Here is an 11,053-nt window from a genome sequence, read left to right as displayed (position 1 = left end):
GAGGCTAAACAATACGTTACTAAATAACCAAGAGATCACTGAAGAAATCAAAGAGGAAATCAAAAAATACCTAGAGACAAATGACAATGAAAACACGACGACCCAAAACCTATGGGATGCAGCAAAAGCGGTTCTAAGAGGGAAGTTTATAGCTATACAAGCCTACCTAAAGAAACAAGAAAAATCTCAAGTAAACAATCTAACCTTACACCTAAAGAAACTAGAGAAAGAAGAACAAACAAAACCCAAAGTTAGCAGAAGGAAAGAAATCATAAAGATCAGAGCAGAAATAAATGAAATAGAAACAAAGAAAACAATAGCAAAGATCAATAAAACTAAAAGTTGGTTCTTTGAGAAGATAAAATTGATAAGCCATTAGCCAGACTCATCAAGAAAAAGAGGGAGAGGACTCAAATCAATAAAATCAGAAATGAAAAAGGAGAAGTTACAACAGACACCACAGAAATACAAAGCATCCTAAGAGACTACTACAAGCAACTTTATGCCAATAAAATGGACAACCTGGAAGAAATGGACAAATTCTTAGAAAGGTATAACCTTCCCAGACTGAATCAGGAAGAAACAGAAAATATGAACAGACCAATCACAAGTAATGAAATTGAAACTGTGATTAAAAATCTTCCAACAAACAAAAGTCCAGGACCAGATGGCTTCACAGGTGAATTCTATCAAACATTTAGAGAAGAGCTAACACCCATCCTTCTCAAACTCTTCCAAAAAATTGCAGAGGAAGGAACACTCCCAAACTCATTCTATGAGGCCACCATCACCCTGATACCAAAACCAGACAAAGACACTACAAAAAAAGAAAATTACAGACCAATATCACTGATGAATATAGATGCAAAAATCCTCAACAAAATACTAGCAAACAGAATCCAGCAACACATTAAAAGGATCATACACCACGATCAAGTGGGATTTATCCCAGGGATGCAAGGATTCTTCAATATACGCAAATCAATCAATGTGATACACCATATTAACAAATTGAAGAATAAAAACCATATGATCATCTCAATAGATGCAGAAAAAGCTTTTGACAAAATCCAACACCCATTTCTGATAAAAACTCTCCAGAAAGTGGGCATAGAGGGAACCTACCTCAACATAATAAAGGCCATATATGACAAACCCACAGCAAACATCATTCTCAATGGTGAAAAACTGAAAGCATTTCCTCTAAGATCAGGAACGAGACAAGGATGTCCACTCTCACCACTATTATTCAACATAGTTCTGGAAGTCCTAGCCACGGCAATCAGAGAAGAAAAAGAAATAAAAGGAATACAAATTGGAAAAGAAGAAGTAAAACTGTCACTGTTTGCGGATGACATGATACTATACATAGAGAATCCTAAAACTGCCACCAGAAAACTGCTAGAGCTGATTAATGAATATGGTAAAGTTGCAGGATACAAAATTAATGCACAGAAATCTCTTGCATTCCTATACACTAATGATGAAAAATCTGAAAGAGAAATTATGGAAACACTCCCATTTACCATTGCAACAAAAAGAATAAAATACCTAGGAATAAACCTACCTAGGGAGACGAAAGACCTGTATGCAGAAAACTATAAGACACTGATGAAAGAAATTAAAGATGATACCAACAGATGGAGAGATATACCATGTTCTTGGATTGGAAGAATCAACATTGTGAAAATGAGTATACTACCCAAAGCAATCTACAGATTCAATGCAATCCCTATCAAATTACCAATGGCATTTTTTACGGAGCTAGAACAAATCATCTTAAAATTTGTATGGAGACACAAAAGACCCCGAATAGCCAAAGCAGTCTTGAGGGAAAAAAATGGAGCTGGAGGAATCAGACTCCCAGACTTCAGACTATACTACAAAGCTACAGTAATCAAGACAGTATGGTACTGGCACAAAAACAGAAACATAGATCAATGGAACAAGATAGAAAGCCCAGAGATTAACCCACGCACCTATGGTCAACTAATCTATGACAAAGGAGGCAAAGATATACAATGGAGAAAAGACAGTCTCTTCAATAAGTGGTGCTGGGAAAACTGGACAGCTACATGTAAAAGAATGAAATTAGAATACTCCCTAACACCATACACAAAAATAAACTCAAAATGGATTAGAGACCTAAATATAAGACTGGACACTATAAAACTCTTAGAGGAAAACATAGGAAGAACACTCTTTGACATAAATCACAGCAAGATCTTTTTTGATCCACCTCCTAGAGTAATGGAAATAAAAACAAAAATAAACAAATGGGACCTAATGAAACTTCAAAGCTTTTGCACAGCAAAGGAAACCATAAACAAGACGAAAAGACAACCCTCAGAATGGGAGAAAATATTTGCAAATGAATCAACGGACAAAGGATTAATCTCCAAAATATATAAACAGCTCATTCAGCTCAATATCAAAGAAACAAACACCCCAATCCAAAAATGGGCAGAAGACCTAAATAGACATTTCTCCAAAGAAGACATACAGATGGCCACGAAGCACATGAAAAGATGCTCAACATCACTAATTATTAGAGAAATGCAAATCAAAACTACAATGAGGTATCACCTCACTCCTGTTAGAATGGGCATCATCAGAAAATCTACAAACAACAAATGCTGGAGAGGGTGTGGAGAAAAGGGAACCCTCTTGCACTGTTGGTGGGAATGTAAAGTGATACAGCCACTATGGAGAACAGTATGGAGGTTCCTTAAAAAACTAAAAATAGAATTACCATATGACCCAGCAATCCCACTACTGGGCATATACCCAGAGAAAACCGTAATTCAAAAAGACACATGCACCCGAATGTTCATTGCAGCACTATTTACAATAGCCAGGTCATGGAAGCAACCTAAATGCCCATCAACAGACGAATGGATAAAGAAGTTGTGGTACATATATACAATGGAATATTACTCAGCCATAAAAAGGAACGAAATTGAGTCATTTGTTGAGACATGGATGGATCTAGAGACTGTCTGTCATACAGAGTGAAGTAAGTCAGAAAGAGAAAAACAAATATCGTATATTAATGCATGTATGCGGAACCTAGAAAAATGGTACAGATGAGCCAGTTTGCAGGGCAGAAGTTGAGACACAAATGTAGAGAATGGTCATATGGACACCAAGGGGGGAAAACTGCGGTGAGGTGGGGATGGTGGTGTGCTGGATTGGGCAATTGGGATTGACATGTATACACTGATGAGTATGAAACTGATGCCTAATAAGAACCTGCAGTATAAAAAAACAAACAAAACAACTAATACTAAACTTTCATTGGGTTATTTGTATGGAAATATGTTAATATAAATGTTTCAGACATTACATGAAATTTCTAAAAATCTTATATTTGTATTTGTATGGAAATATGTATGGAAATATGTTAATATAAATGTTTCAGACATTACATGAAATTTCTAAAAATCTTATATTTGTATTTGTATGGAAATATGTATGGAAATATGTTAATATAAATGTTTCAGACATTACATGAAATTTCTAAAAATCTTATATGTTCTGGTATAATGTTATAAGTAATAATCCTAGTTATTACTTTAAAATGTATATCTCAGAAATAACTAATTTTCTTGTCAACTGCATTATTATGAACTTTCATCAAATCTTTAACCGTGGTCATTTTTAAGTCTTTTGTCATTTACAGACAGTTCTGGGTGTACTCTGATGATTTTGCAAATATGTTCCTATAAAAGGGTTTCATCTTCAAGAAATTCATGGAAAAGACTCTGACAAGTACAGGTTTCTGGTAACTGACTGTACTGCTGAACTGAATGAATAAGCATTTTCAGAACTCTAATGAAAAACTGATGAACTCATAAAAGTGCTAACAAAAGATCAAGATGAAAAAAAAATTAATTACATGGGACTGAGTGAACTGATGAGGATGAGTATAATTTTTGTGACTTTCTGTCTGAATTTAAAAAAAAAAAAAAAATCCCACAAGGACTCAGAGGCAAAGAATATACAAATCAATTTTCACTGCAAAGTAAAGGAGCTGTTACAGTGGAGGATTACTGGACTGAATGTCAATATTATGACATAGTATGAGTGTGTTTCATGTTTGGTAATTGCAATCATTGTTGCTTTTGTTGTGGTCATCCATGTACAATGCTTGGTGTCAGTCTATTTATGTCTTGTAAAAATAAAATACAGTGTGTGTGTGTGTGAATAAAAAAAAAAAAAAAAAAAAAAAAAAAAAAAAACTTTATTTTTCAGAGTAGTTTTAGGTTCACAGCAAAATAGAGCAGAAGGTCCAGATATTTCCCATAAACGCTCTGCCTTGACTCATGCACAGCCTCCCCCATTATCAACCTCCCCCATCAGAGTGGCACATTTATGACAATGAATGAACTTCCACTGACACACCATAATCACCCAGAGTCCATCGTTCACATTACGGTTCACTTTGGTGTTGTACATTCTACAGGTTTGGACAAATGTTTACCAATATTTTCCTATCCCATCACAGCTATTGCAGAGATCTTGAAATATCACTTACACTTATCACTATTAAAAATTACAGTGGTTATTAGGACTTCCACTGGCTCAAGCTTTAATGTGCTAGTAAAAAAAAGTACATAGCTTTCTACTGTTTTTTTAATATTTTGATAAGTAGATTTCAATACAGTTGGAAGTTGCCGCTTCATGGGGCATTGGTAGTCAATAGTTCATTTCTACTATTCCTCAGTATGGGTCCAGGTGCCCATCTACCTAGCAGCACCCCCTCTCCCTCTGTGGGCATGATGCCCAAGAAACACAACTCACCTTCCACCACCCTCACCCCTTGACTCACCCACTCCATTTTCCCTTTACCTTTTCCCCTTGCCTACCAGAAAACTCCTACTCATCCTTCAAAACCCAGCTCACATATGACTGATGATCCCCCCCAAACAGTGTTGGTCCTCCCATGACTCCTCTGTGGGCACACCGTCCGACACCTCCAGAATAAATGTTATAAATGTATAGAGTTGGTTGTATAGAAAATTAACATAATACAGCCTGCAGTAGGCAAATAATCTGCTCTTCCCCTTTCTCAAATAAATGTGCCCTCTTTGATTCATTCGTCACTCATTTGGAATTTGGAGGAAATAAGAGAAGGCTAGACAGGCTCCTTTAGCACTGTCCATAATAAATGACTTAACCTTTCTAATCTCCATGTGTAAAATCAGAGTCATAACCCTCTGCACAGAGGTGGTGTGAGGATTAAAAGGGATAATGTGTTCAGAGTGCCTGGTACGTAGTAAGTGCTCAATAAACAGGAGTTGTTATTAATCCTACAAGACAGCAAGAAGTCATTGGCAAAAAAGTGAAATAAATGAGTTATGAGGGAGTTCACAGGAAGGAGAAATAGCCTCCAACAGAGGGATAGGAAGATACGGGAATAGATGTTTGGATCTGGAAGGTGCCTGGTGGAAACCGCAAGGCTGTTTCCTGTGAAAGCACTCTGCAGGGTTTGGGCTGGTGCATAGGGTACCACCGAGTGGAAGCAGAATTAACTTTCCATCCTTCTCTCATACATGATGGAAATGCTGATTGCAAATTGTCTCTTCCCGTTCACTCCAGCAAGAAATTTGACTAGGCAAATTCTATTTTGTGAGTTATGTTGCTGTGCGTATTTTAGAAGTTCCTGCAAAATCATCCAAAAATCTATAATTCAGTCTTTTCCCATAGTAAGACAGAGCTTGACCCCAGTTAGTCTAAATTAGAGCTGGTTTTGGAGGACGGAAGCCAGCAGCCACCTATAGGGACCACCTGCTGTCCCTGTTCTCTCCTCGGAGATTATCTGGGGAACACGTGCGGTGATGTCAACCTCCCTCCAAGTGTGGATGCTACGACTCCGTGCAAAGCACCAGTTTCTCCAGATAAATGGCTGTTCCTAAGGCTTAATGAATTGTTTTCATTCCTTTTACAAATTTCTGCCAGCCACGATTCCAGGTACAGGGATGTAAAGGTGTTGGCGGTTGGGACCTTGCCTCCTGGGTTGGCGGTCTGTGACTGGGTCAGTCCCCAGTCTGAGCACCCTTCCCCCTCCACCCCTCCTGCCTACTGCCTGCCCCTGCATTTCCTACCCCCGCTCCAGGGGGCGGGAAGCTGCAGCAATCCTGGGGCTCACGGGGCAGAGGAAAGTGGTGCTTGAGGGCACCACTCAGCAGCCTGTTTCTAGTCCTGGCCTCTGCCCCGTGCCTCAGTTTCCCCATCTGTAAAATGGAGACAAGGTAGCTGTGAGCATTTCATGAATTAAAAATTATAAAGTTCTAAGAGCTGTGTCCTGCCCAGAGGAAGCTCCCCCTAAACGTTTGTTAAATTACATTCATTCGGTCTTCATTTATCTATTACGACCCCATTCTTTCATTATTACTTTTGCTCTTATTATTCATTCAGTTATTCTTCTTCATTCATCCCACAGGCCCTGAGCGTGACTTCAATACTGGGGACACGAGGACGAACAGGGTGGATGTGGCTTCTGTCCGGGGAGCACGATCAAGGCCACTCCAGACCCATTCCATCTGCCCCATCCTGAACCCTGGAGAATGCCAGGCCTGGCTGAGGTTAAGTGACAGCCCAGGTTTCACAGCCGACAGATGGCAGAGGAGGATCTGACCCTTGGTGCGTCCACCTTGTTAGGCCCCCAGACCCCTGCAGCCACACACCCAGCACCTCCTGGGTTTTGGCAGGAGGCCTCTGAGTGCACCTGACACATTCCTGGCAAGTGGCAGCAGGAGGGAGCTTCCCTCTGACAGATGGCACCCAGCCCAGCGCCTGGGCGCCTCCCAGCCCACCTGTAGGGCTCCGAGATGTCCTAGGCCCCATCTGGGCTGCTAGCGGGGCATGGAAACCCTGGGAAGGAACACAGTCACAGGGAGGCTGGCCCGGCCCAGCTCCTGGAGTCTGTCCTTGGCTCCTGGTTCCAGAGATGCAGCTGGGAAAGTTATCCACAGGCACACTCTGGAGCAGCCCCGCTGGGCAGGCGTTGATGGCAGAAACACTTGACGGTGTCGGGAAGATTAACCGCCCTCCCTTTGGTATTCAACGCTGTAACTGCCTTGCAGAATCTTCCCTCCATGGAGAGCAGGGGAGCCAACCTCCATCAGAATCCCCCAAATCCCCAACAAGTGGCAGTCCTCATGGGGGTCCCTTGCTCCCAAATCCCTCCCCCACCGAGCTCGCTGAAGTCCCAGGTTTCCTGCAGACCCTTGTCCTGGGTGGATGGGAATGCTCTGGGCAGGCAAAGCTGCTCAGACTCTGAGTCGTGTGGGTGGGGAGCGTGTTCAGGCCCTTCCTGGGAGTCCAGTTTGAGGGCAAGGAGGGGAGAGCCTGCAGGCCCTGGGGCTCAGAAGTAGAAGGGCGAAAAGGTCAAGGTTGGAGACTGTGGGTCTGGTGGTCAGGCCTGCTGGCCCTGGCCTGTCCTTAGTGTGGGAGCCTCTGAGTCTTGGCTGCATTTCGGGGGCCTGAGGAACACCCATCACCTGGAATGTCAAGGATTTGAGCACTATCTTACTTCTCTTCGTACTGACCTGGGGAGGCAGACAATCTAATGATCCCATTTTACAGATGGGGAAAATGAGGCTTAGAAAGGAAGCAATCATCCCAAGGTGACACAGCTGGAATGCAGCAGGGGCAGGGCTGGACCCGTGCTCTGCTCCCTCACCCTCAACGCCCTGTCAATGAGCTGTGCTGGGCTCACAGGGGCTCAGAAGAAACAGGGAGTGCTCTTCGCTCCCCAGAAGCTTCTGCTCATGTGTTCAGCTTGGGACAAGCATTACGTTTCCAGAGACTAAGGTAAGATAATATTTAAGAAAGGAATGGGGAGGGAAAGGCAGAGGTTGTAGAAGCTCAGAAGAGGGCAGCTCCCAGGAAGGGGGAACTTGAGTTGGCCTTGAAGGCTGGGCAGAAGTCAGGAAGACAGAACTAGAAGGACGTGGAGTGTTGAGGGGCAGTTTGAAGAATAAAGGGTTCAGATCTGGGAGCTGAGGGGAACAAAGGGACGTAAAGTCAGAGGGGTGCCCTGGGGACTCGCTGGGACAATTACATCCAGATTTCAAGCCTGGGCACTGGTCAGGCAGAGCTGGGGGCCTCAGGCAGAGGCTGGACTCGGGAACGGGGAGGGGGTGGAAGACAGGGTCCTTGGTCCCCTTCACCCCTGTAGAGGGTTGAATAGTGAGTGTCCCCCTAAAATTTGTGTTCACTCGGAGCCTCAGAAAATGACTGTTATGAAATGAATTGCGTCCCCTCGAAATTCCTATGTTGGGGCCATAACTCCCAATGTGACTGTTTTGGAGATGGGGCATTTAGGCAGGTAATTAAGGTTAAATGAGGTCATAAAGGTGGGGCCTGATCTATTAGAATTAGTGTCCTTTAAGAAGAGGAGGATACATCAGAGTACTCTCTGCACGCACAGAGGAAAAGTCACGTCAGGACACAGCTAGGAGGCAGCCGTCTATGGGCCAGGAAGAGAGGTCTCACCAGAAACCAACTTTCGTGGCACCTTGATCTCAGACTTCCGTCCTCCAGAAATGCAAGAATATAAATTTCTGTGGTTTAAGCCACCCAGCCTATGGTATTCTGTTATGGCACCCCGAGCTGACTAATACAGTGATCTTATTTGGAAACAGAGTCTTTGCAGATGTAATGAAGTTTCAGATGAGGCTCACCTGGATTAAAGTGGGCCCTAATCCAATATGACTGATGTCTTTATAACAAGAGGAGAGGGCACAGACAGACCGACAGAGGTAGAAGGTCATGTGACAACAGAGGCAGAGATTGGAGTGATGCTACCACAAGCCAAGGATGCCAAGAAGTGCCGGCCGCCACCGGAAGCCAGGAGAGAGGAATGGGGCAGATTCTCCACCAGCCCCCAAAGGAACCAACTCTGATGACGCCTTGATGTCAGACCTCTGGCCTCCAGAACTGTGAGAGAGTAGATTTCTACTGTGTTAAGCCCCCCAGTTCATGGCGCTCTGTTACGGCAGCCCCAGGAAATGAATACAGCCTCCTTATCCGTATCGTATGTCACAGCGTGAAGCTTTCGCCAGCAGTGTTGGCTACAAGAGGGGTCTGCTTGTCCTATGGACACTCTGCTCTGAAGGATGAGCCCATCCAGGGCAAACTGGACTCACAGCTCAGAGTACAGGATGTCTGTGGAGTGGAGTGGGGTGCGCTGGGGAGGGGGGGACAGGAGGCCTCCCTTGGGTGCTGGCAGAGACGGCTTGTTCCCCTGGCCATGCAGAGTCTCTGCCCTCTGGACGTCGCTCTCCTAAGCTCAGGTACCAGTCTTGAGAGCCATTGGAGATGAGACTTGATTCCGGAAGAGGGGTCAGCGAGAGCTGTAGATCTGGGAGCCACCCACATACAGGCAGAACGCAGGATTCTGTCCCCTACAGGGCCTCAGTTCCTGCGGGAAGGATTTCTGTTTTGAGATCCAGTAAAAATGAGAGCTGTCTCGGATCTTTCTTGGCCTGTGACGCTCCTGCCGCTGAGTACATCTTTCCGTACATTTTCATTAAGAAATGTAGGAACTTAATCAGCACTGATTTCAACATGATTTAAAGCACTCCAGATTCTTGCAATTTTGATTGATGTGCATTTGTATATGTTAAAAATTAGTGAGATCAGTAGATGCACATTCCTGGCATGTAAATAAAAGCAGAATATACATTATTTTATCTAAATTTCTGTTTGTGGACTCAGTCTGCATATTTTGATTTTTGATCTCTGTACCTCCTTCCAAGATGCTAAAATTCCAGAATTTGTTTAGCTGTAGCCCAAGTTTGGGTGAATGCTTTTATTCAGGGGCCTTTCTGAGGCCACTGCTCAGAACACTGATTCCGGAAGAATACACCCAATGACAGCAGGACATGGAACGCCCCAGGCAAAGACTGGTCTGGGTCTGTGTTAACTAGTGCCCAGAAAACAGTTCCGATGAGAAATGGCAAACCGGATTTCCGGACAAACATTGGCATACAATAGCTTCATAATACAAAGCACTCTGATTTAATCAGCGTACATTTTCACAGTTACTTCTGCACAGTAGGTCACCTCAGCTTCTTTGGACATAGCCTACTCCAGCCCATCACCTAGCATATGGGCGCTTGAAGACAAGCAGTCAGTGATGGGCAGGAAATAATTAATGGGGACTAAGCAGCTGGCTGGGGCCTCTGCCATCAGAACACCTGAGGGTCCTCCTCCCCCCATCAAGGAGTAAAGACCACTAGCTAGGACAGGACAGACCCCAATAAAGTACCTAAATGCCACTGTTGGTGGGGTAGGTAAGTATGGTCCCAGGGAGGGAGCCTGGGGCCAGGAGGAACAATATGAAGGTCAGAAAAGGTCTTTGGGGGTTTTCTGAGCAACCTGATAACCCAGTTGCTAGAATAGACCAGGCCTGGTGAATCTGATGACATGGACCCCTTGCTCTAAACATCAGCTACCTGGCTTCTGGATGGTTCGATCTCCCCTTGGCCAGTGCTTACTCTCAGTCCAGCCGGCCAACGGCACCCCAACCCAGCCTCCTTCCCAGGCCAGGTTCACGGGAGGACCCTGTGCTGGGTTGGATGCTCTACTGTCACCAACTTGAAATACTTAATAATTTTTGAACAACGAGCCCCACATTTTGATTTTGCACGGGGGGCCAGAAATTATGTAGCTGGCCCTACTCCTTCTATATCGGAAATTTCTGTTCTCTTGTCTGTCTCTTCTTCTGGACTACAGACACATAACCCTCTCAGTCTGTTTTATTGACACCTGTGTCCCCAGAAAGGACCTGCTCTATAAGAGGGACCTATAAGTGTGGTTGGATAGATAAGGTTTCTAAGCAGCAGCATGTGACCAGCGGACTGGTCAGGTGGGCCCAAAGCCAGCGCTCTCCCCGCATTCGGGGCCCGAGAAGAACCCCAATTCTCGCTGCAGGTCAGCGCCTCTCCCAGTGGCTGCTGGCGGGCGCCACAACCCATTAGCTGATCTGGGGGGGCTGCATTTCATGGGCTGCGAGTGAGTGTCTGCTTCTGAAGTTCACTCC

This window comes from Balaenoptera musculus, chromosome 20 (assembly GCF_009873245.2).
Source record: "Balaenoptera musculus isolate JJ_BM4_2016_0621 chromosome 20, mBalMus1.pri.v3, whole genome shotgun sequence".
Taxonomy (NCBI): Eukaryota; Metazoa; Chordata; class Mammalia; order Artiodactyla; family Balaenopteridae; genus Balaenoptera; species Balaenoptera musculus.
The sequence above is the reverse complement of the archived record's forward strand: the minus strand, read 5'-3'. Positions refer to the sequence as shown.